This window comes from Dasypus novemcinctus, chromosome 9, assembly GCF_030445035.2.
Source record: "Dasypus novemcinctus isolate mDasNov1 chromosome 9, mDasNov1.1.hap2, whole genome shotgun sequence".
Taxonomy (NCBI): Eukaryota; Metazoa; Chordata; class Mammalia; order Cingulata; family Dasypodidae; genus Dasypus; species Dasypus novemcinctus.
Window position 1 is genome coordinate 87961768 of NC_080681.1, and position 25000 is coordinate 87986767.

Genomic DNA, 25000 nt, shown 5'->3' on the forward strand with positions numbered 1-25000 from the left:
TCTGGGAAATAGTTCCCAGCCTGCAGTTTTTCATAGGACCACTAGGTGTCTCCTTTGTCCAGGCCTTGTGCTTGGAGGCTCAAGAAGCAGCCAAATGGAGCCCAGTCTGGCCCAGCCAGCCAGCCATCCTAAGGCTTAATAGAAAGGCCAGCTTCTTCTCCCAGGTCTGTCACCTTTGTCCATCCCCCCAGGCCAGCTGCCAACCATCCCAGTTTGCACAGGACTGAGAGGGTTCCCAGGACGCGGGTTTTCAGTGCTAAAACCGGGATAGTTTTAGCAAATTGGGACAGTTGGTCACTCTACCATGGACAGAAAAGTCAAAGTTGAGGATTATCACCTCCAGAGACCCACCCATGACATCTGCCCCGTGCTGGGGTCCAGACGCAGCAGGAGAGCTTAGCTTCAATTCAGCCAAGCCCTTCACAGAGCAACGCCACTAGGTAGGCTGACCCTGCAACCCGGTGGTTAAGAATTTAGGGAGAGAAAGTATATACATCTTAAATGAATATAAAGAGACCTGTCTGATGTAGGTTCCATTCATTGAGTGCCACTAAGTACGACATAGCTTATACATACTGCTTGTAATCCTCACAGAAACCCTAAGAGCACAGAAGATAATTCTCCTTTCGGAGATGAAGAAACTGGCTCAGGGAGATTAAATCACACAACTGTTAAGGAGCATGGTGAAATTCAAACCTATTTCTGTCCATCCACGAGCTCCAGCTTTTTCCCCTGAATCTGCAGCCCAGCCACTTTCCTTCTGCTCTGGTCTTCATTTGGGAGCCCCAGGTGTATGGGTGGAAGGCATGGGGCAGGTATGGGTGGAAGGGTTTGAAGAAGAGGATCTGTGGTCAGGACTAGGGGGCAAGGGGAGCCACATAGCACTGACAGCTCACCTGTCCACACATGACTGGGCTCTGAACAACATGCCAGCACACCGTGATGTGGGCCAGTGTGGACATGGCCTGGGGGCCTTCAAGGGCCCCCTCTTGAGCCACCATATTGATACCAGGCAATGTCCTCATTGAGGAGCTGGGACTGTGTTTCCCAGAGCCCTGGACCCCGCCATTTCTTAGCTGATTGCAAGTGCGCATCTGGACAAGGGAGAGGCAACGGAGAAGAGCCATCAGAGCTAGCAACAATAACTGCAGGGACAAGTCAAGGACATGGCGGTAGATGGGGATCTTGACAAGGGACGTGCTTAGCATACAGTCCTGTCCAATATTTGGGCTCAGTGACTGGTTCTGAATAATGATATAGCCAGGATCCTCTCCTACCCAGAGATGCTTATAAGTCTGAGTTTTATTTTTGCCCAGGTAGTCACTTAGGAAATTAAGCTGCTTTTGAGTATGAAACGAGTTGATTGTGTATAGGTATGATCAGGTGCTGACAGGGCTGGGTAGTGGTCAGATCCTGGTGGGCACTAACTGTTTTGGCAGCCAGATGTCCACCCCATGGTGGGTGTAATAACCTGGTCTCTGGGTTATTGAATTACAAACTAAATGCAAAGAGGAAATGCTCTCCAAATGAAGTGGGCTTTGCTCTGTGCAGTTGTACTGCATTTCCTTGGTGACTTCTAGTGGCTGTTAGAGGGCATGAGCTTTCCTCGGCCACCCTGGCCCCAAACCTGCCCAGCCCCTGGGATAATGCAATTCGCCCTGGGCCCGGTGTGGCCCAGTATGGCCTGGTGCCCTGTGGCTGGGTTTTGCCCTATGACCCCAATCTGCCAGCTGCTTTATCAGACAGGTGGAGCTTGAGCAATTCTCTGCTTTTCTCCACCTGGGCTTCTACCCTCCTCCAGAAAACTGGGTCTTGCACTTTCTAGGTCAGGCTGGGCCTAGCAGGGCTGCAGAGGATGGAAGCCATTTACTACGCTACCTTGTGCTGAGGGCTTCATTCAGAAAACATCTGGTGTGCCAACTGGGTCTACAGGGAAGAAGGATTTGTGAGACAGTCAAGAACAACATCCCAGCACATTGTGATGTGGGACCTCTTGCCAGGAGCTCGTGGAGGACAGCAGCCTGGTGCAGAGGAAAGAGTTGGACCAAATGGATTTTGATGCTTTCTGGTTGGGTGACCTTGGGAAAGTTACTTAACCTCTCTGAGTCTCGATATACTCAATTGCAAAATAGGGCTAATAATAATATCTATGTCACAAGTTTGTTTTGAGATCTACACTTACTGACCAATGTATGTAAAGCCCTAAATCTGGTATTAAAAAATATGTAATATTTACGGAGAGTTTATTAGGTGGCAGGTGCTATTTAAGTGCTTTATAAGTATAGTATGAACTCATATAACCTTATGTGTCGGACTTTCAGTTTCAATCATTTGCACTTTACAGATGGGAAGCCTGAGACGCGGAGCTTGAGTAGCTCGCCCAAGGTCAGAGAGCTGGTGAAGAGCACAGCCAGGGTGTAGACCCAGGTAATCTGTCTCCAGCTCACATGTACTTAACTGCCAAGCAGTGGTGCCATATGCAGTAGGATTGAAGAAAGAGTAGCTCTTACTAGTGTAGTAATTTAATCTTAAGTGCTTTTTATATCCATAGTGCTGTTAATTATTAGTGTGTTTGGATGCAACGTTTATCCTCTTTGTTCCTATTTTTGCCCACAGGCATGGCAACAAAGGACCTTGCTCTCACTACAATGGAGCGTCCTGCCTTTGTTCCAGCCAGACAGACTCTGCAAACAACAAAAGATGTGGCCACCCGGCTGCCTACCCCTGCCCCCACCAGAGTGCTTCAGGAGCGGAGGCCTCTCCAAGTGGAACCGAGCTAGGAGAGCAGCAGACAGGTATGGATTGGCAGGCAGAAGCAGGGCTCACAAAAGGGAGGTCATGCCTAATAAACCTGATTAATTTCTTTGAGCAGCAACAATGCAAGCAGACAGTGGTGAAACGAGGGACAGTAATTCATCCTGATTCCACAGCACAGGAGCACAGCACAAAACCAACAGAGATTTCATGGATGCTGCGGGGACTGCAGGGGTCTGGTGAGGCTCAGTTCTGGGGGCAGCCGGGAGGAAATGGAAGCTGGGGTGTGCGTGTACTTGCTCACAGTGACCTAGTAAGGAGGTAGTCCAGAGCAGGGACGGAGCATACCCTGCCCACACCATCTAACCAGGACACAAAGCTGGCCATAATACCTTCCTCTTTATTTTTAAAATATTTATTTATCTCCCTCTCCTTGTAGTTTGTGCTCACTGTCTGTCTCTGTGTCCATTCGCTTTGTGCTTTCTGTGTCTGCTCATCTTCTCTTTAGGAGGCATGGGAACCAAACCTGGGACCTCCCGTGTGTGAGAGAGGCGCTCAATAGCTTGAGCCACCTCAGCTCCCTACTTTGTTGTGTCTCTCATCATCTTTCCTCTTTATGTCTCCTTGTTGCATCACCTTGTTGTGTCAGTTCACCATGCCTGCCCATCATGCCAGCTGGCTGTCTTGCTTGTCTTCTCCAGGAGGCACCAGAAACCAAACCCAGGACCTCCCATGTGGTAGGCAGGAGTTCAATTGCCTGAGCCACATCTGCTTCCCATACTTTCCTCTTTAAAACCCTTCCAGAGGGAAGTGGACTTGGCCCAATGGATAGGGCATCTGCCTATCACATGGAAGGCCCGCGGTTCAAACCCTGGGCCTCCTTGACCTGTGTGGAGCTGGCCCATGCGCAGTGCTGATGCGCGCAAGGAGTGCCCTGCCACACAGGGGTGTCCCTGTGTAGGGGAGCCCCACGCAGAAGGAGTGCACCCCATAAGGAGAGTCGCCCAGTGCGAAAGAAAGTGCAGCCTGCCCAAGAATGGTGCCACACACAGGGAGAGCTGACGCAGCAAGATGACACAACAAAAAGAAACAGATTTCTGGTGCTGCTGATAAGGATAGATGTGGTCACAGAAGAACACCCAGCGAATGGATACAGAGAGTAGACAACTGGGACAGGGTGGTGATGGTGGGGGGGGGGGGGGGAATAAATAGAAAATAAAAATCTTAAAAAAATAGAAAAAAGAAAACCCTTCCAGGGGTCACCAGTTTGTATCCTGGTGCCTCCTAAAGATGACAGCGAGCTGGCATGACAGGCAGGCACAGCAAGCTGACACAAGAGACACAAGAAGAAAAAATATAATGAGAGACACAACAAAGCAGGGAGTGGAGGTCGCTCAAGTGATTAGGCACCTCCCTCCCACATCAGGGGTTCTGGGTTTGGCTCCTGGTGCCTCCTAAAGAAACAAGGAAGATGAACAGACACAGCAAGTGAAAAATAACAAGGTGGTGGGGAGAAATAAATAAATAAAATAAATCTTAAAAAAAAAAAACCCTTCCAGGGACAGGATGTGGCTCAAGCAGTTGAGCACCTGCTTCCCACATGGAAGATCCCAGGTTTAGTCCCCAGTGCCTCTTAAAAACAAAAGGAACAAGCAATGAGCAAACAGAGGAAAAAACAACTCAGGGGGACTGATGTGGCTCAGTGGTTGAATGCCAGCTTCTTAGCTTTCCTGGTACCTAGGGAAAAAAAAAAGAACAAATGCTTCCAGCAGATCCCCACCACTGAAATATGGCAAGATAGACAATAATAAAACAATAGTTGCATTTATTTGATGTTTACTGTGTATAGTGTACTTTATAGAGGAGGAAGCTGAGGCAGAAAGCCTAAGTGACCTGCCCAAGGTCACAGTTATTAACACACAACCAGGACCCCAGTCCTGTCTGTTCTCACAGGCCCCTGTGCTGTCCCCAACTGTAACTCTATTCCATTTGTAACTGTGTTCAAAGGAGTCTCTTCTATACACAGAAAGCCCGTCTGTAGCAGGGACCATAATCTCTGCCCTTCTAGCCCTCCAGGAGATGTTGAGGCTCCTAGGTCTTCTGTGCTTCCCCCTCTGGCCCCTCTCCCTGGTGAGCTTACCCATGCTTCCAGTTCATTTCCCACCTCCTGGAGAAAGACTCCTAGAGAAGGCATAATGGTTGACTCCCTAACCTCTCTTCACTCCAGATGATTAGTCTGAGCCAATCATATTAATTCCATTCTTGCTTGTACTTCATTTAGGAATGAGCAGATGCTCAAGTCCTGATCAATGAGAGTAAGGGAATGCTGGGGGGGCTTCTGGGAGAGGTTTCCTCACTCCCAGGAGAGAATCATTGGAAGTTACAGTGTCTCTTCTTCCTTGGAATGTTGTTCAATGAGACGTGACCTGGAACGCTTCAGCTATTTTGCCAGCAGTGAGGATGGCAGAGGGAGAGCTGGAAGGAGTCTTTGTCCTTGATGACACACAAGGAGCCAGCCGAGGCCATCCTAGAGCTGAGCTTCTTCATACGAGGCAAATCAGACTTCCTCATCGCTGAAGCCATCGAAAGTGGGGTTTCTCTTAGCCGTGGCAGAAAACATCTTTACCAATACAACTAGGGCTGCATTATGACTTTTGTGAGCCCCTTCCTATATTAAAAAATCAAAATTATATTTTATGATTGCACCAGCATAAACATGAATATATTATATTATACATTAAAACACTTTTCTTGGACCTAAAACTTAATTTTTTTTCTTTCTGATTTTTATGGGACCCCTTAAAGTATTGTGGCCTTACTGTGCTCTGTGCCTGCTGTGTCCTAGAGACAACTCCTAAATGTCCATCTCCAGCCCATACTTCTCTTTTGACTGTTAGATCATCATATCCAACTGCCCACAGGATATTTCCACTTGGGTATCTAACTTCAAATTCAACATATCTAAGACTGAACCCATAGTTTCTCCCCACATCTTTTCTTTGTCCATTGTCTCCTTCTCCATGATCTGTGCATTACCCAGCAAGTTGCACAAGTCAAAAACCTGTAGCCTCAACTACTCCCTTACCATATCCAATCCATCACCAAATGCTATCAATTTTCCCTCTTAAATGACCATTAAAAGCATTCACTTCTTCCCTTCTCTATTTCTATCTCCTTTGCTACCGTCCTAATCCATGTTACTAGCATTTTGCCTGGACTACTGTCACGGACCCTAACGGTCTCCCTGCAATCTCTTATCCACGCTTTCATCAGAAGGATCTTTTTGAACTATAAAACAGACCTAATCCTGTAATCTACTTGCTTAAAACTCATCAGTGGCAGAACAGGTGTAGCTCAGTGATTGAGTACCTGCTTTGCATGTACAAGGTCCCAGGTTCAATCCCCAGTACCTCCTAAAAACAAACAAAAGACAAACCATCACCAATAACTTCCTGTTGCTTTTTTTTTTAAAGACTTATTTATTTATTTCTCTCCCCCCACCTCCACCCCGGTTGTCTGTTCTCTGTGTCTATTTGCTGCGTCTTGTTTCTTTGTCCACTTCTGTTGTCAGCAGCACGGGAATCTGTTGTCTTTTTGTTGAGTCATCTTGCTGTGTCAGCTCTCCGTGTGGGTGGCACCATTCTTAGGCAAGGCTGCACTTTCTTTTGCGCTGGGTGGCTCTCCTTACAGGGCGCACTCCTTGCATGTGGGGCTCCCCTACGCAGGGGACACCCCTGCGTGGCACGGCACTCCTTGCGTGCATCAGCACTGTGCATGGGCCAGCACCACACGGGTCAAGGAGGCCCGGGGTTTGAACCGCGGACCTCCCATGTGGTAGACGGATGCCCTAACCACTGGGCCAAGTCCGTTTCCCCCCTGTTGCTTTTTGATAGCGTACAAAATTTTCACCGATGCCTCCAAGTTCCCACCTGCTCTGACCCCTGCCTCAACTTGCTGTTGTCTCTTCTTTCTCTGTATTTCAACCACATGATTCTCTCTTAGCCTCTCAAACTCACAGACTTTCTCCTGCCACAGGATCTTTGCACATGCTATTCTAGCTTCTAATCCACTTTCAGTTCAAATGCTATTTTCTCAAGGAAGCCTTCGCTAATCCCCTAGTCTAGGTCAAGTATCATTTACTGTATTAGTTAGACAAAAGGGGTGCTGTTGGCTTTAATAAAGGGTATTTATTTGGGGTGGAAGCTTATAGTCACAAAGCCCTAAGGAGTCCAACTCAAGGTTACTTCCTTGCCAAACTCTGTTGTCACGTGTTGAAGCAAGATGGCCGGTGACCTCTGTGAGGGTTCAGCCTTCCTTCTTCCTCTGAAGGCTCCTGTGGTCCCAGGTTCTTCTGATCTCAGCTGTAGGCTGGCATAAGGCTCATCTCTCTCCCCCTGGCTCATTTCTTTCTTTCTTTTTTTTTTTTTTAAGATTTATTAATGTATCTCTGCCTGTCCCCCCCCCCCCCCCCATTGTTTTGTGCTCTCTGTCTGCTTTCTGTATTCATTCGCTGTGTGTTCTTCTGTGTCTGCTTGTCTTCTCTTTAGGAGCACCGGGAACCGATCCTGGAACTGTCCAAAGTCGGAGAGAGGTACTCAATCTCTTGTGCCAAATTTGTGGTAATTTGTTACAGCAGCAATAGGAAACTAAAAATAATGCACTTTCCTAGACACATGACTCCTAAAAGGGGCCACAGCAATATTCACTTTATTTTATTTTTTTAAATTTTTTATTGATTTTGTAAAAACATTACATTAAAAAAAATTATATGAGGTCCTATTCAACCCCACCACCCCCACCCCACCACTCCCCCCCCAGCAACACTCACTCCCTTCATCATGACACACTGCATTTGGTAAGTACATCTCTGGGCATCGCCGCACCTCATGGTCAATGGTCCACATCATGGCCCATATTCTCCCACATTCCATCCAGTGGTCCCTGGGAGGATTTACAATATCCGGTGATTGCCCCTGAAGCACCATCTAGGGCAACTCCAAGTCCCAAAGGCACCTCCACATCTTATCTCTTCCTGCCATTCCCCATAGCCATCAGCCACCATGTCCACTTTTCCCATTCCAATGCCACCTTTTCTCTGTGGGCCTTGGATTGGTTGTGTCTGTTGCACCTCTATGTCAGGAGGAGGCTCAGATTCCACATGGATATTGAATGCAATCCTCCTGCTTTCAGTTGTAGGCACTCTAGGCTCCATGGTGTGGTGGTTGTCCTTCTTCAACTCCATCTAAGCTGAGTGAGGTGAGTCCAATAAATCAGATTGTAGGAGCTGGAGTCTGTTGATGCTCAGGGCCTGGCTATCCTATTGTCAGTCCAGAGATTCAAATCCCCTAAATATATCTTAAACCCCAACACCAACTACAATTCCAGTAAAGTAGGATGAAAGTCTTATGAAAAGAGATCCCATCTGAATCCAGTTCCATCACGCAGGAACACCAGCTCCAAAGAAGGGCCATCTGACATGGCAGTGAACCCCGTCTGCCATGACCATAGAACCCGTGGGTCTCTTTAGCCCTCAAAGGAACCAACACCTGGGGATTGCATCCACTCCATCTGTCTCCCAGACTCTGCTCAGCTGTGCACAGGGGCAATCCTTCTGACAGCCTCCAGACTCTTTTTTAGAGACTCGTAGCCATATAAACTCATTTCTGCTTTCCATTTCCCCCTTACATTAGGTCATACAGCATTTTAAGGTCATGTTATTATATGTAGACAGGGATATTCTGCTGATTCGCATTGAATCTTTAATTCAAGGTCATTTTCTAGTTCCATCTTCAGCTGGTATTTGGTAGTGAAGCAATATTCACTTTAAATCTAAATTTCTTTTTATATCTTTAGAGTGTTCTCTCTTTTCTCCAAGATCTGCTGGACTGTGTCTTCCTGGGCCCTGTCTTCCCCTCCACAGTGGGCTCTTTGGAAGTGTTGCTGAAGCCCTGAGCCCAAGAATGTGCCTACCTAAGTCTATCTGTCCTTGAAGTCTTGTCCCCATGGCCACCTTCTGCTTGAAGCCCTAGCCACTTTCCCAGTGGATACCCCTTCTTCCTCTCAACACTTGCAGCTCATCCCTTGCTGTGGCTGTGATGCTTGGCAAGCTGTCTTCTACATTCAGCTCCCATGGCTTGTCTGTGCTCCTCTAGGAGTCTGCATCTATTTGTCCTTTGCTATTTTAAACTGCAGGCTTTGTAATCAGGGGAAGGCATGTACTCAGGTCTCAGCGTGGGGAGAGAGCTCAGCCAGAGATAAAGAACAGAGATTTATTGTTCTCCTAGTACTCTAATCTCGTTTCCCTCTTCTTGCCCCTGCCAGTGGATGATGTCAACCATGAAAAGAGAACACTTGATCCCGTGCTGAAGACCAGCCAGTGCGGATTTTATCCACTGAACTGGATATCTCTTTCGCTCACCTCACATCCTCTTGGCCTTCCCTCAACAGTATCCATTACTGGTGACCAGTTTCATGCAAGTGTCACGTGCCAGCAAACTCACTTCAGCTGCTACATACATCTCTTTCTGCTCCAGAGCTTCTGTGGGAACCATCTGGTGCTCACATGGATGCTTCTGGAATTGGGCAATAATATTTACACTTCATGAGACAACCCTTGACCAAAATGGGGAGGGAATTGGAGGATCAGTGCTTCCCTCCTCTGGCCTGTGAGCAGACAATTTAAATGTGCTTTCTTTTTTTAAGATTTATTTTATTTATTTCTCCGCCTCCCCCACCTTGTTGTTTGTGCTAGTTGCCTGCTCTCTATGTCTGTTGGTTGTGTGCTGGTCTTTTCTTTTTTTCAGGAGGCACGGGGAAATGTGAAACCTGAATCTCCCATGTGGGAGGGAGGTGCCCAATGGCTTGAGCCACCTCTGCTTTCAGACGTGCTTTTTACATAGTTCCTCAGAAGGTTCTGGTGGGATTAAGTCCCCGTTGCCACAGCTGTGTTCCACTTAAGAATGCATCCTTAAATTAGTTTTTTCTCCTTCCCTATTTCCCTCTCCCCAGTCCTCCACTTTGATCCCTGGGATTATTTCCTAAAGTAAACTACCAGCACTTGAGCACTAGTCTTAGACTCTGCCTTCTAGGAGAATCCAGGCTAAGATTGCGACCTTATGATTGCAGTTACAGTTGTATCACATGACTGGGCAGATCAATGTATGAGCAGCTAGAGGCCATTTTGATGTGAGCCTTGTAGGCCTGACCCAAAAAAAAGTACCCATGGGAATGACTTGTCTTCTGCATCATCTCACCTAGATCCACTAGCCTCCGAGTTCCCTTTTAATTTTTATTTTTATATATATTTTAGGAGGTATTGGGGATTGAACCTGGGACCTTGTACCTGTGAAGCAGGTGCTCAACTACTGAGCAGCAACCACTCCCCTTGAGTTCCCTTTTTAGAACACAAATGCTAGGCCATCAACAATTTCAAAAAAGGTAGGAAGAGACCAAGGGCCTTGCTTTACTCATTCTGGGCTTTTCTGTAGTTTATTGCATGCGGCAGGTACTCAATTTGAGCAAGCTGAAGTACCAAGTTTATTACACGGATCCCCTTACAGGTTTCTAGAGATGGTGGCCCCTGTTGCTTGCCTACCAGACAATTACAGTATATACAGAGAATAATACTAATAACAATAATAATAATAGCTAATATTTTTAAGCACTTACTATATTCCAGACTTGTGCTACGTGCTTTGTGCACATTGTCCCAGTTTTTTTAAACAACATCCTCATCTAATAGATGCTATTATTATCTCCATTTACAGCTACGGAGATAGCGGCTCTGAGCTATTAAGTAATTTCCTCAAGTTGTGCAGCAAGTAAGCAATGGAGCCAAGAGCCAACCTGGGCCTCCCAATCCCAGAGTGCGTTCTCTTTTTTTGAGGTACTGGGGAATGAACCCAGGACTTTGTATGTGGGAAGCTGGCACTGAATCACTGAGTCACACGGGCTTCCCTGAGTTGTTGTTTTTTCTTGTTTGTTTTGCTTCTTGTTTGTTTTTCTGTTTTTTCAGGAGGCATCAGAAACCAACCTAACCTGGGACCTCCCATGTGGGAGGTGGGCACTCAATCGCTTCAGCCACATCCTCTCCCACCTAGAGTTCATTCTTAATCACAATGATCTACTGGTAAGACGATAAAAAATACTGGCATGAAGTTAGACATATGTACCAATGGAATAGAATTGAGAGTCCAAAAATAAGCCATATATCTATGGAAAGTTGACTTTTTAAAAAAAGATTTATTTTATTTTATTTATTTCTCCTCCCCTCACACCTCTGTTGTTTGAGCTTGCTGTCTACCCTCTGTGTCTGTTCATTGTGTGCTCATTTTCTTTTTAGGAGGCACCAGGAACTGAACTCAGGACTTCCCATGTGGGAGGGAGGCACCCAATGGCTTGAGCTACCTCAGTTCCTGCTTGTTGTGTCTCTCATTGTGTTTCCTCCTTGTGTCTCTTTGTTACATCATCTCGTTGTGCCATCTTGTTGCATCAGCTCACTGTCTTGCTCATCTTCTCTAGGAGGCACCAGGAACCGAACCTGGACCTTCCATGTAGTAGGCAGGTGCCCAACTGCTTGAGCCACATGTACTTCCTGACCATTGACTTTTTTTCCAAATATGATTAAATTTTTTAAATGTTTATTTTATTTTATTTTATTTATCCACCCCCGCCCCCATGCCTGTGCTTGCTGCCTGCTCTCTCTTTCCAGTCGCTGCACATTCTTCTGTGTCTGCTTGCCTTCTCTTCTCGTGTGATCCTGGGACTTCTGATGTGAGAGAGAGGTACTCAATGCTTAAGCTCCCTGGTCTGCTGCATCTCTCATTGTCTCTCCTCTGCGTCTCCCTTTGTTGCGTCATCTTGCTGCACCAGCTCTCTGCAGCACAGGCCGTTAGCTCCACAGGGCAGGCCATCAGCTCTCCACGGAGGCCAACTTGCCTTCACCAGGAGGCCCCAGGAACTGAACTCATATGGTACATGGGAGCCCAATCACTTGAGCCACATCTGCTTTCCAGTAGTTGACTTTTGACAAGGATACCAAGGCCATTCAATGGGGAAGGGATAGTCTTTTCAATAAATGGTACAGGGACAATTGGATATCCAATCGAAAAGAATGAGTTACAAAAAGTATCTCAAAATTAATCAAACACCTAAACATAAAAGCTGAAACTGTAAAACTCTTAGAAGAAAACATTTGTGTAAATGTTCTTGACCTTCAGTTAGGCAATGGTTTCTTGGCTGTGACACTAAAAGCATAAGTAACAGCCCTGCCCGGACCAAGATGGGGAAGTGAGATGCTTCAGGGCTATATACCCTCTCAGAAGCATTGAACAACAAGCAAGAACTGGCATAAACATCTTTCTCAAAGCTCCAGAAAACAGTTTAAGATCTGCTATAATAGGGTGAGTGCCAAATCAAGAAAAAGGCTACTTAAAGGTAGTAGGATCTTGGAGGCAGATGTGCCTCAGGTGACTGGGCTCCCATCTACCATATGGGAGGCCCCTGGCTTGATTCCTGGGGCCTCCTGGTGAAGGCAAGCTGGCCCAAACCACTGCGGAGAGCTGAGAGCAGACAGCACAAACAAGTGGGGGGAGGGGGAAAATAAATCTATAAAAAAAGTCATAGGATCTTGTGGTGCTCTGGCTGGCCTCCCCATCCACTCCTCACCAGCTTGGGCACAGAGGTGGCCCATGCTCCTAGTGTGGGTCCCTCGACCTGGTTTGGAAGAGGCAGAGTAACACTCAGGCATATAATGCGAGCATGTATGTATGGCCCAATCTGTCTGGTGGTGGCCTGAGGGACTTGTCAGCCCAGAATATTAAAATATCAAAATGTCCAGGTCTCAAAAGGTCACAAAACATACAAAGAAATAGGATGTGATGGCTCAGGCAAAGAAGATTAAAGCATTAGAAACCATCAATGAGGAGGACAAGACTTGAGATTTAAAAAAAATAGTTCTGAGCACTGGAGAAACAATTGAGTTTGATTTTAGTATTAAATGAGATGAATGTGCCTTGACAGAACTTTTTAGAGTAATACTTCCACAATTTATTAAGCTGCCTTTTGTCTGTTATTTTATCTTTCAAAGTTGAAATAATTTACTTAAAAAAAAGATCCTAAATATGTTCAAAGAGCTAAGGGCAAATATGGACAAAGAACTATAGAAATCAGTAAAACAAGAGATGAACACAAAGAAAATATCAATATAGAGATGGAAATTATGAAAGGGAACCAAACAAAGCTAAGACCACAGTAACAGAAACGAAAACCCACCTGGAGGTTTTAACAGCAGATTGGAGCTGGCAGAAGAAAAACTCAGAGAGCTCAATGACAAGACAATTGAAATCATTCAGTCTGAGGTACAGAGAAAAGAAAGGATGAAGAAAAATGAACAGTGCCTGAGGACCCTGTAGGACACCATCAAGTGTACCCATGTACACATTGTAGGAATTCCAGAAGGAGAAGAAAGAGAGAAAGGGGCAGAGAGAATATTCAATGTAATAATGGCTGAAAACTTCCCAAACTGAATGAAAGACATGAATATACATACCCAAGATGCTCAAAAACTCCAAATAGGATAAACACAATTAGACCCACTTTTTTTTTTAATTTTTAAATTTAATTGCCTTTAAAAAAGATACATAGATCATAAAAGTTGTTACATTAAAAAAATAAGAGGTTCCTATATAGCCCACACCCCAGCCCATCCCACTTCTCCCACATCAGCAACCTCTTTCATCATTGTGGCACATTCATTGCATTTGGTGAATACATTTTGGAGCACTGCTGCACCATGTGGATTAGACTTTACATTGTAGTTTACACTCTCCCCTAGTCCATTCAGTGCATTATGTTAGGATATATAATGTCCAGCATCTGACCCTGCAATATAATTTAGAACAACTCCAAGTCCAGAAAATACCCCCACATCATATCTCTTCTTCCCTCTCTCTGTCCTCAGCAACTACCGTGGCCACTGTCTCCACATGAATGATACAATTTCTTCCATTGCTAAGAGTCACAATAATTCTAGAGTAGAATACCAGTAAGTCCACTCTAATCCATATTTTTATTTCTCCATCCTGTGGACCCTGGGATGGTGATGTCCACTCCACCTCTAAATCAAGAAGGGCTTAGATCCCACATGGCTGATGGCTGGAATTCTCCTGCTTGCAGTTGTAGGCACCCTTGATTCCCTGGTGTGGTGGTTGACCATCTTCATCTCCCTGTTAGCTGATCTGGGTAAGTCCAATGAACTGGAGAGTGGGATTTGCAACTCTGCTGAGGCTCAGGCCCCAGCTGACACATGGCCAGTCCAGAGATTCAAGTCTCCTGAGCATACACTAACCCCAGCACCAATCACATGTTCAGTAAAAGTGACAGAAGAGGCATGTGTAGAAAGGTCACATCTGAGTCCAACTTCATCACGTCAGGAGCACAAATTCCAAAGTAGGGCCCACTGACAAGGTACTGAACTCCAGGGCCATCTTCCATGACCATAGAACCTGTGTGTTTCCATAGCCCTCAGGAGTACTAGTACCTGGGGTTGTATCTACTTTGGCTGTCTCTGAGATCCTGCTGAAATGTATAGAAGTGCGACCCCTCTGATGATCTCTTGACTCATTTTGAAGTCTCTTAGCCATATAAACTCATTTGTCTTTAACATTTCCCCCTTTTATTCAAGGTCTTTTGCCAAAGGGCTGCTGATGCAAGGTACCAGAAATGAGCTGGCTTTTATAATGGGAATTTAATTTGGGTAAAAGCTTACAGTTCCAAGGCTGTGAAATGTCCAAATCAAGGCACCATCAGAGTGAAGTGGATGTGGCTCAACTGATAGAGTGTCCGCCTCTCACATAGAAGGTCCAGGGTTCAAACCCAGGGCCTCCTGGCCCATGAGGTGAGCTGGCCCATGCGTAGTGCTGATGCGTGCAAGGAGTGCTGTGCCACGCAGGGGTGTCCCCTGCATAGGGGAGCCCCATGCACAAGGAGTGTGCCCCTCAAGGAGAGCCACCCTGGGTGAAAAAAATGCAGCCCGCCCAGGAGTGGTGCCGCACACACAGAGAGCTGACACAGCAAGATGATGAAACAAAAAGAGACACAGATTCCCAGTGCCGCTGACAAAGAATGCAAGCGGACCAAGAAGAACACACAGCAAATGGACACAGAGCAGACACTAGGGTGGAGGAAGGGGAGAAAAATAAATAAATAAAACTTACTAGTCTGAACCATAATTAAAAAAAAAAAAGGCACTATCAGAGATGCTTTCTCACCAAATTCAGCTACTGGTAATACTGGCGTCTGACCATGTGGACAAGCAAGATGGCTGCCACTCTCTGCTGAGGTCCCTGCCTTCACCTCCAGAATCTACCATCTCCTGGAGCTCAGCTGTGGGCAACCAGGCATAGGGTTTTTCTCTTTCCAAGTCTCCTCTCTCAGTCTTTGGGGCTCCTCTGCTTTTCTGCTGCTGTAAGAGAACCTGGAGTCCTTTCTCCCTCTACCTTTTCTTTTCTCTCACATGGTAGGATAAAAATGGCAGCTTCTCTTTCTCTCTGTGTTTCTGTTTATATCAGACCAAGCAAGAGAGTGGAGACTCAAGATAATTCATGCCTCACTGGCATAGTCCAATCAAAAGCCCTAAAGCAATCTTATGAAGTAATCTAATCAAATTACTGGATCTAATGCAGTCAAAGGGCCCCACACCCACAGGAATGGATCAATTTAAGAGCATAATATTTTTCTGGGATTCATAAAATTCAAACTGTCACACCAATGCCACAGCACATTGTAAACAAACCCTGGAATGCCAAAAACAGAATTCAGAAAGCCACGAAAGAGAAGTAACGTGTCAAATACAAGAAAGCCTCAATAAGATCATGTGTCAATTTCTCATCAGAAAACATGAAGGCATGAGGACAGAGGTCAGGCCCACGTAGGGCAGGGGAGCAGCCAAATGGCATATCTGAGTGGATATATGGGCAGGACAATGGATAACCAGAGATAACTTGTATGGGCAAGTAACTGATAAATCATGACCAGAGGGATCTTCTGGACACTTTGGCCCCACAAAGTTCATACAAGGTTAATTTTCTGAGGTTAAATTTCCTGCATGTCCTTTGGGAAGAGGGACCCAGAATTTAAATTAAGTTGCCTTCAGGAAAATAAAGAATGTAACATCTCTAAGGATGTAGAGACCAGTACTTCAAAGGCTTTCTGTATGAGAAACTGACACATGATCTTATTGAGGCTTCCTTCTATTTGACATGTTACTTTTCTTTTGTGGCTTTCTGAATTCTATTTTTGGCATTCCAAGGTTTGTTTACAATGTGTTTCTTTATACAAATCATGTCTTTCTCTTTAGACTTCACTGCTACCCCTCAAAAGAAGTTTGCTAAAAACTCAGCAAAAGGAAGCTGTTTATAACTGTTCAGTATTAGATCATTGCAGTTCCTCTCAAGTGGTATTATAGATCTCTGAAATAAAAGAATAAAAATATGTATATAATTGAAAAAAGGGGATTTTTTCCTGCATCCATTTGTACAAAAGACGGGAAGGTTTCATGACTTCTTTACTTATGGGTACTGTTTCATTTCTTTTCTTTTTTTTAATTGAGGTGAAATTCACATAAGATACAATTTACCATTTTAAAGTATAAAACATTCTGTGGCATTTAGTGCAACCACTACCTCTCTCTAGTTTCAAAAGTTTTCATCATTCCTGAAGCACATCCTGTACCCACTAGGTAATCCCTCCCCCATCCCCTTACAACCACTAATCTGCTTTCTATCTCTATGGATTTGCCTGTTCTGGATATTTCATATAAATGGAATCATGCAGCATGTGACCTTTTGTGTCTTTTACTTAGCATGTTTTCAAGGTTCGCCTAAGTTGTACAATGTGTCAGACTTTACTTTTAATGGCTAAATACTATTCTATTGTACATAAATACCACAATTTGTTTATCCATTAGTCTATTAATGGACATTTGGGTGGTTTCCATTTTTGGTTATTGTGAATAGTGCTGCTATGAACATTCATGAACAAGTATGTGTTTGAGTGCCTGTCTCAATTCTTTTGAGTATATACCCAGGGCCTAATTGTTGGACATATGGTCATACTATGTTTAACTTTTTGAGGAACTGTCAAACTGTTTTCCACAGTAATTGCACCATTTTGCATTCCCACCAGCAATGTACATGTGTTCCTATTTCTCCACATCCTCACTAACTGTTGGGGATTAAATCATGTCTCCCACAAAAGGCATGTTCAGGTCCCAACCCCTGGCCCTGTGAGTGTGAACCTATTTGTAAATAGGATCTTTGAAGACGTTATTAGCTAAGGTGTGCTCACACTGAATGAGAGTGGGCCATATTAGTCCAATAAGGCTGAGGTTCTTTTAAGCAGGAAATTGAGCACAGAGGAGAAGCCAGGGGAGCAGCCAGAAGCCAGTGGAACTAGGAAGAGAAAGAAGATGCTGTCGTATGCATTTGACAGAAAAGCCAAGGACCAAGGAACACTGGAAGCTTGCACCAGAATGCCATAGTCTTATGGGAGAAAACATCACCTTGTTGACTCCTTGATTTTGGACTTCTCCTAGCCTCAGAAGTATAAGGCAATAAATTCCTGTTGTTTAAGCCAACCTATTATATGGTATTTGTTTTAGCAACTGGAAAACTAAGACTCTAACACTGTTATTTTGGTTATAGCCGTCTTAGAGTAAGAAGTTGTGGTGGTTAGGCTAATGTGTCATTTCAGCCAGGTAATTGTGCCCAGTTGTTTGGTCAAGCAAGCACTGGATAATTGTAATACAAGGACATTTAAGGGTTTTAGTCACCAGTGCCTTTACTGCATAGATAGCTAATTACATCTACATTAATCAGGGAGATTTCTGTCAGCAATGAGTGATGCTTTATCCAAGCAGTTCAGTGCCTTAAAAGGAAAAGTGATTTCAGCATTTAGAGAGAATTTCCCAGCTTGTTTTTGGGCAGTCAGCGTTTCCTGGAAAGTCATCAAGGACCTTCATTGGACTTCCACTGAAGCCCCTGGTTTGCAGCCTGCCGGAGGAACTTGGACTTGTACATCCCCATGGTCATAGTAGAGACTCTCATAAAAGCTCATACTATTGACAGATATCTCCTGTTGATTCTGTTTCCCTAAAACCTGACTAATACAGAAGTTGTATCTAATTGTGGTTTTGATTTGCATTTCTCAAATGACCATTGATGATGAACACCTTTTCATGTGTCTGTGGTCCATTTGTATATCTTCTTTGGAGAAATGTTTATACAAGTCCTTTGCCTGTTTTTAAATTGAGTTGTTTATTTTTTTGTTGTTGAATTTTACGAGTTCTGTATATATTCTGGATACTAAACTCTTATCATATATATATGATTGTTTTGTTTCTTTTGATCTACAGACAGTTAGTTGCCCACCCAATATCCATTCTTCCCTTCTTAGTAAGGGAACCCTTACTGGCAATGTGTCCAGAGAAAAACTTTATCTACTCATCTCTCTTGAAGAGGGGAAGCCAATGAGATATAAGCAGTAGTGCTTCCAGGAAATATCTTTAACATTAATTCCCTTACTTTTCTATACTGCCTGCTTGAACCTCTGAAATGATGGCTGGAGTGCCAGCAGCCACCTTTTGACTTTGAAGATAGAAGCTTCATAAAGTGATGATTTTCTGGAGCTGCCATACCAGTCCTGGACTTCCTGCCTCCTGAATTCTCTTATGTGAGAGAATAAATTTGTGCAAGCCACCCTAGTTAGATCTCTATTACTTGTCACCAAACACAATACCTAATAAATAAAACATGCTTCTGCCCTTCTTACTCAGCCCAGAGGACCAGAGGAATTCAGTGGGCATTTCTATGAGCATCCAACAATTCCTGAAGAAGCAAGATGCTTATTAGACCAGGGACCACCTAAGAACAGGGACCACCTTTTATTCTACTTTATTTCTTTAGTACCTAGCACAATTTTTGAGTCATTACTCAATAAATGTTGTGTGAATAAATGAACAGATGGATGCTTAAGCAAAAAGATAAAGAAGCAGGTGCCAAATATTAATTTATTGTCTCACAGCTCCAAATTCAGTCTTTCCCCCCTGCTTTGTGGCACTGGACTCTAGGTCTGGGGGACAAAAGTTCTAATTTGAGTCACTTCAATGGAGAGCCATAACCTTTCACCCACTTTCCCGAATTAAGTCAGGTTCCAGATGCAGAGCCCCTTGATTAAAGTGGCGATGGTAGTCCGGATGAACATTCTGCATAGGCTCAACAACGTGGACTTCCCCATAAGGAGGCTGACTTGACTACTGCTGCTACTGAGTGCCTAATCTGCTAATGGGTGATAGCAACACTGAACACCCAATATGGCAGCATTCCCCAAGGGGAAAATTAGACCTCTTCTATCATGGAGTGGTCGAAAACTCATCCTCAGGGAAAATGACACATTTTCTGGATATGGATTTGCCTTCCCTGCCTGTAATGCTTCTGTCAGTTTCACCATCCATAGACTCTCAGTGTTTTATCCACTATCATGGTGTTCTGTATAGTAATGGGTTCACGGCCATGGAATTAACTGGTCACATTATATATGTCATCACCTAGAAGTAGCTGGGCTAATAAAAAGGTGGAGTGGCTTACTGAAGACTAGTTTTGGTGTCAGTTGGGAGACAACACTCTGAAATGATGGAGTTCTGTCTTACAGGATGCGGTACATGCTCTGATTGAGAGACAAGTATATGGTGCTCTATCCCCCAGAATATATAGGTCAGGGGATCAAGGAATGCAATTGGGACTGACTCCTTTCACTCTCATAGTCAATAACCCACTCAGAATTTTTGCTTCCCATTTTGGCAAATTTGAGAATTGATAGTTTGGAGATCTTAATTCTTAATTAGGGAATGCTTTCACAAGGGGATGCAACTATGTCCATTTAATTGGAGACTGTCATCTGGCCATTCTTGGCTCCTTGTGCCACTAAATTCACAAGAAGAAAATGGCATTACTCTATTGGATAAAATAATTGATACCCATTACAACTGGGAAATTAAGCTGCTGGTACAAGATGGGGACACGTAGAACTGTCTGGAACCAGTGGATTCTCTGAGCACGTTTTAGTTCTTCTACATCAAAGGTTAATGGAATACTACAGAAACCAAAGAAAAGGCAGCACTATTGAGGACTTAGGCCCTTTACAAACGAAGGTTTATGTCACCACACCAAGTAAAGAACCCTGAACGGCTGTAGCTGAGGGCAAAGGAAATATGGAAGGTATAGTGAAAAAGGAAGTCATAGATACTGACTATGGACTCATGCAAAAATTATAGATATGATGAGTGAAGTAGCTTTGCATCTTTTCTCCTGCTAATGTGTATATATTTATTTGTATATATTAAATATTTTCTTCTTCTCTCTTCTTCTTCCCCTTATTACTTTATATATCAGTTATTGGATATTACTTTTACAATTTTATCCTTAGCAGAATATTCAGTGAGATCATGACTAAATTTCAGGAGCAATTAATGCAGTTAGAGATGGGTACAGTAATTTGGGACTGTGTGTCTCCCTTTGGGAAAAGGGTAAGAACTTCTTCGCTTGAATGAAAGATAGGTATAGTGTTTTAGTCAGCCAAAGGTGTACTGAGGCAAAATACCAGAAATTGGTTGGTTTTCATAAAGGGTATTTATTTAGGGTAGGAGCTTACAGATACCAGGCCATAAAGCATAAGTTACTTCCCTCACCAAAGTTTATTTTCACATGTTGGAGCAAGATGGCTGCCAACGTCTGCGAGTGTTCAGGCTTCCTGGGTTCCTCTGGGCTCAGCTCCTCTGTTTTCTACACAAGGTCAACTGTAGACTATCAGGTGAATGGCTCTGCCTCTTTCCCCAGGGCTCCAGCTTAAGACTTCAGCATCAAATTCCAACATCAAAACTCCAACCTCAAAAACCCTCAACTCTGTCCTCTGCCATTCCTTTTATCTGTGAGTCCCTACCCACCAAGGTGTGGGGACACAATGCCCTAATAATGTGGCCCAATCAAGACCCTAATCATAACTAAATCATGCCCAGGTACAGATCAGATTACAAACATAATCCAATATCTATTTTTGAAATTCATAACCATATCGAACCGCTACATATATCTTCTTGGGTAAAAGATGGGTTTATTTTGTTATATGGAAGTTCAAATGTGTATAGATGTGTGCATATGGATGCTTAGTAGCCAAAGGGGTGTGCTGCGCCAGGTATAAATTTATTGCATCTCAGCTCGAAATCTATCCTTCTTTGCCCTGCTTTAGGATATTGAAACTAGACTCTCTAGACATTTTTCTTTTACCAGCTAGAGCATGGTTAGTCTTTACCAATAGAGCATGCTGGAAGGACATTGCAAGGGTGAGATGACTTTTCTTCCTTCTCCCAGTGTGCTCTATTCGGCATGACTGCAAGTGGATCTGAGTGCGGGTGGGCCGTCACGCTCACCTCCATGACCCTCCTGAACCAGCTGCAGTCCTTACCACCCAGCAATTTCTCTGCCACCCGGGAGCCAGCTGTTCCTGTGAATGTACTAACCAGAGCCCATGCCCTATGATGAGTTTCTCTGCCACCTAACTTTGGGCCACTCCTGCAGACTAACTGAGGCTCATGCCCTCTGGTAAGTTTTTCTACCTCCTTACCTGCTGCTCCTGTTGACCAGCTGTGGTGTGCGCCATGGATAGGCTGCAGTGAAGTCTTCCCACTGGCTTGCTTTTGCACAACAGCTGCAGCAGCCCCTGTCTTCTGGCAAATTCCTTTGCCGCCTGTGGACTGTACTCCTGTGGTGGTCCTGCCCTCTCCAAAGCCGTCAGAATCTCAGGGGCTCTAAGTTTCCTTGTTCCTTCCTTGCTCACCCTCAGCCCTAGCTCTTTTCTCTAGTTACTATTTCTGTGACTGTTAGTGCTTTCCTGTGCCCCTTTTTAGTAATTAACCACTTTTTAACTAGTTAAGATCTCTTCATATTAAATCTTTTCTGTTCAAATTACTTACGTGGTTTCTAACTCCTGACTGAACCTTCACTGATACTAGGAATTAGAAAAATGCCTAAACGTTGGAGGATACAAAAATTGAATACTGGTTTTCCTGGGGTGAATAACTGTGAACACGAATTTTAATGAGAAAGTAAAAATTTCCCTTAATCTGATCTTAGAATATTCATCTTCATTTTATCTGGACTAATGAATTTATCTGTATAAAATGTATGTATGTCTCTCTATATATCTATTTCTATATCTATCTATACTGATCCTATGTAATGTGCAAAATATTATCAGGGAAGAACATAGTCTGGAAAAGTTGTTTGTAGTTAATAAACACCAACGCGGATACAGGCACTGAATTTGTACATACTATATTAGCTGCTATAATATTTTTTCTTTTTCTTCCTTAGTGAATTGGTGGGTGTTGGGGATTGAATCATGTCACCCTACAAAAGGTATGTTCAGGTCCCAATCCCTGGTCCTGTGGATGTGAACCCTTTGGGGAAGCAGACCTTTGGAGATGTTTTTAGTTAAGTTGTGCCCAAACTGAATGAGGTGGGACTTAGTCCAATATGACTGAAGTGCTTATAAGCAAAGGAAATTGGACATGGAAGGAGAAGCCACGTGGAGTAGCTGGAAGAAGACAGTTAACAGAACCCGGAAGAGAAAGAAGATGCTGCGATGTGCATTGCCATGTGATGGAGAAGCCAAACAACCCCAAAGATTGCCACCCAGTCCTAAGACACTGACCCCTGGAGGAAACAAGCCTTCTCTAGCCTCTGAAACTGTGAGCCAATAAATTCCTGTTATTAAACCAACCCATTGTGCAGTATTTGTTTTAGCAGCTGGGAAACTTAAACAATGGGGAAATACTAGGGACCTGGCTTGAGGACCATGGAGAGCGGATGTATACAGACATGTCTGTAAACCAGTGAGGGTCTTTTCATAAATCCATTTATAGGAGGTCAGGGAGACCTCTTGGGGAAACTTATAAAAAGGGGGAGGAAAAAACCTAAGCCCCCAAGTTTGATGTGCTAGAAATCTTGGTTGGCAAAAGGAAGGAGCAAATCTGAGTACAACATTCATATATTAATCCAAAAGTATTTATTAAGTGCTTATGATGTGCCAAACATTGTGCCTGGAGGTAGAGCAAAGAACCAGAAGACACAAACCCTGTCTTCACAAAGCTTACAATTTAGTACGGTGCCTATAACTCATATTTGTCTTCTTGCTCAGTCTCTATAGTATCATGACTGACTCCTGCAGAGGAAATGAGGACTGTGGAAAAGAAAAGCCAGAAGAACAACAACAGTGGGGAAGAAAACATTTTAGATTATTTAGTTTTGAGTGTATTTCCAATTTTTTCCCATTTTTAAATTTTTTATTTTTTTTAAAGATACTTGGATCACACAAAATCCAAATTTTATTGTAACTCTACTATAAAGGAAAAGGCTTCTTGTTGTTGGCCAGTTCAAAGATTCATTCTTGGTAGGCACAATTTTTAGAAAAAGGGAATTAATTATTGATGAACTAAATACAAACGGAAAGGAACATTTAATTAAAGGCCATTAGACTCTTCGCTGTTGGGTGGGTGGGTGTTTGTGGTGGGCACTGATATGCCACCAGATTCCCCTTCAATGAAGGCATTGTTGGCCCAGCTGCTGGGAGCACTGTCCTCAGAGAGTCTTCAGCTATCAGCTCCTTCAGGGATTGGCTCAGCTGCGGAGTCCCCTAACGCCTTCCTAGGGTGGCCCGCATTTGATGATTGACTGATTCAGTGATAAAATGGCCTGTCTTGACTCAACTTGGGATACCTTTGAAGGACCATTCTAGCTCCCGAACTTCATGTGGGGTCGGTTGTGGCTGTTGTTGAGCCTGTATCACAGCTTGACTTCTCCCTCATTTCACTACTGCTTCCCCCCACCCCCCAACCCCAAGGTCACTCCTTAAAAAACATGCCTCATGTTAAACTCTGTCTCAATGTCTGCTTTTCAGGGGGCCCATACTGCAACAGTGGGTGACTGGTTTACCAGAATGAATCCTAATGTTTATCAGACTTTTGCTCAAGCATTTTTATCAGAAATGCTGTTTTCTCCCTAGAAGTAGGTTGTGAATTAGACTACACAAAAGGTTGTATGGTCAAAACTTTGTTCTGATTGGTTACTGAGCCTTTGTTAAAGGGTTGTTTGAACCTTCAGAATCTGGGTATCACAGACAGAGTAGCTGCAGGACATTGTCTTGTGGCACAGTTACAACCCTTGGTCCTCCCCAGGTACAGGGAGGATGATGGAGATGACACTCTTTTTCACATGGCAGCACCCATGCTTCCACCATCACTGCCCCCTTAATCCCCACTGTAACCCTTTAACAAACCAGCAAGTTCACAGGTGACCCAGTCTTCCTGGGTATCTGTCAATGTAGCAACCTATAGCCTCGCATACAGGGCCTGAGCCAGTGAAATCTGAGTTATGACTTTTAATGTGACCTCATTCATACCTACAGGCTGGTGAAGCCTGGGGAAATTCTCATACCAAAACATTTTCAAGACTCAAGGTTTTCTAAGAAAGAAACAAAAAAGCCTCCATTGAAGTTATTTGCAAATACTGGCACATGAAACATACATTTCCAATTTGCATAGATTGGCCACACACCTCATATATTAGTACTGCCCTCACACATTAAAAAATCTTCCATTGCTGTGGACATGATGTGCTTACTCTTCCTAGCATTCTCCACCCAGAAGTCTCCTCTGCTCCTGTACCTTAGCACTGTTAAAAAGACTTGCACAGGGAAGCAGATGTGGCTCAACAGATGGAATGTCTGCCTACCATATAGGAGGTCCAAGGGTTTGATACCCAGGGCCTCCTGGCTCGTGTGGTGAGCTAGCCCATGCGCAGTGCTGCTGCATGCAAGGAGTGCCGGCCCCCATGAAAGGGTGCCCCCTGCACAAGGAGTGGCCCCTGCGCACAGAGAGAGCCACCCCACACGAAACCGCAGCCTGCCCAGGAGTGGTGCTACACACATGGAGAGCTGACACAGCAAGATGACGCAGCAAAAAGAGACACAGATCCCCAGTGCTGCCTGATGAGAATACAAGCAGACACAGAAGAACACACAGTGAATGGACACAAAGAGCAGACAGTGGGGCGGGGGGAGGGGGGAGGGGAGAGAAATAAATAAATCTTTAAAAAACAACAACAGGCAAAAGTGACAAATTGGGGAGTCAGTTTAA

General features: G+C 44.3%; 1 long non-coding RNA gene across 1 annotated transcript; it reads left to right on the forward strand.

Annotated features, from left to right (window-relative positions):
• Positions 1-305: 305 nt before the first annotated feature.
• On the forward strand, positions 306-18136 carry LOC105746735 (uncharacterized). Its single transcript, XR_009187233.2, has 5 exons — positions 306-2427; positions 2617-2795; positions 2873-2993; positions 9076-10882; positions 17155-18136. It is a non-coding gene; the product is annotated as an uncharacterized lncRNA (long non-coding RNA).
• Positions 18137-25000: the final 6864 nt, after the last annotated feature.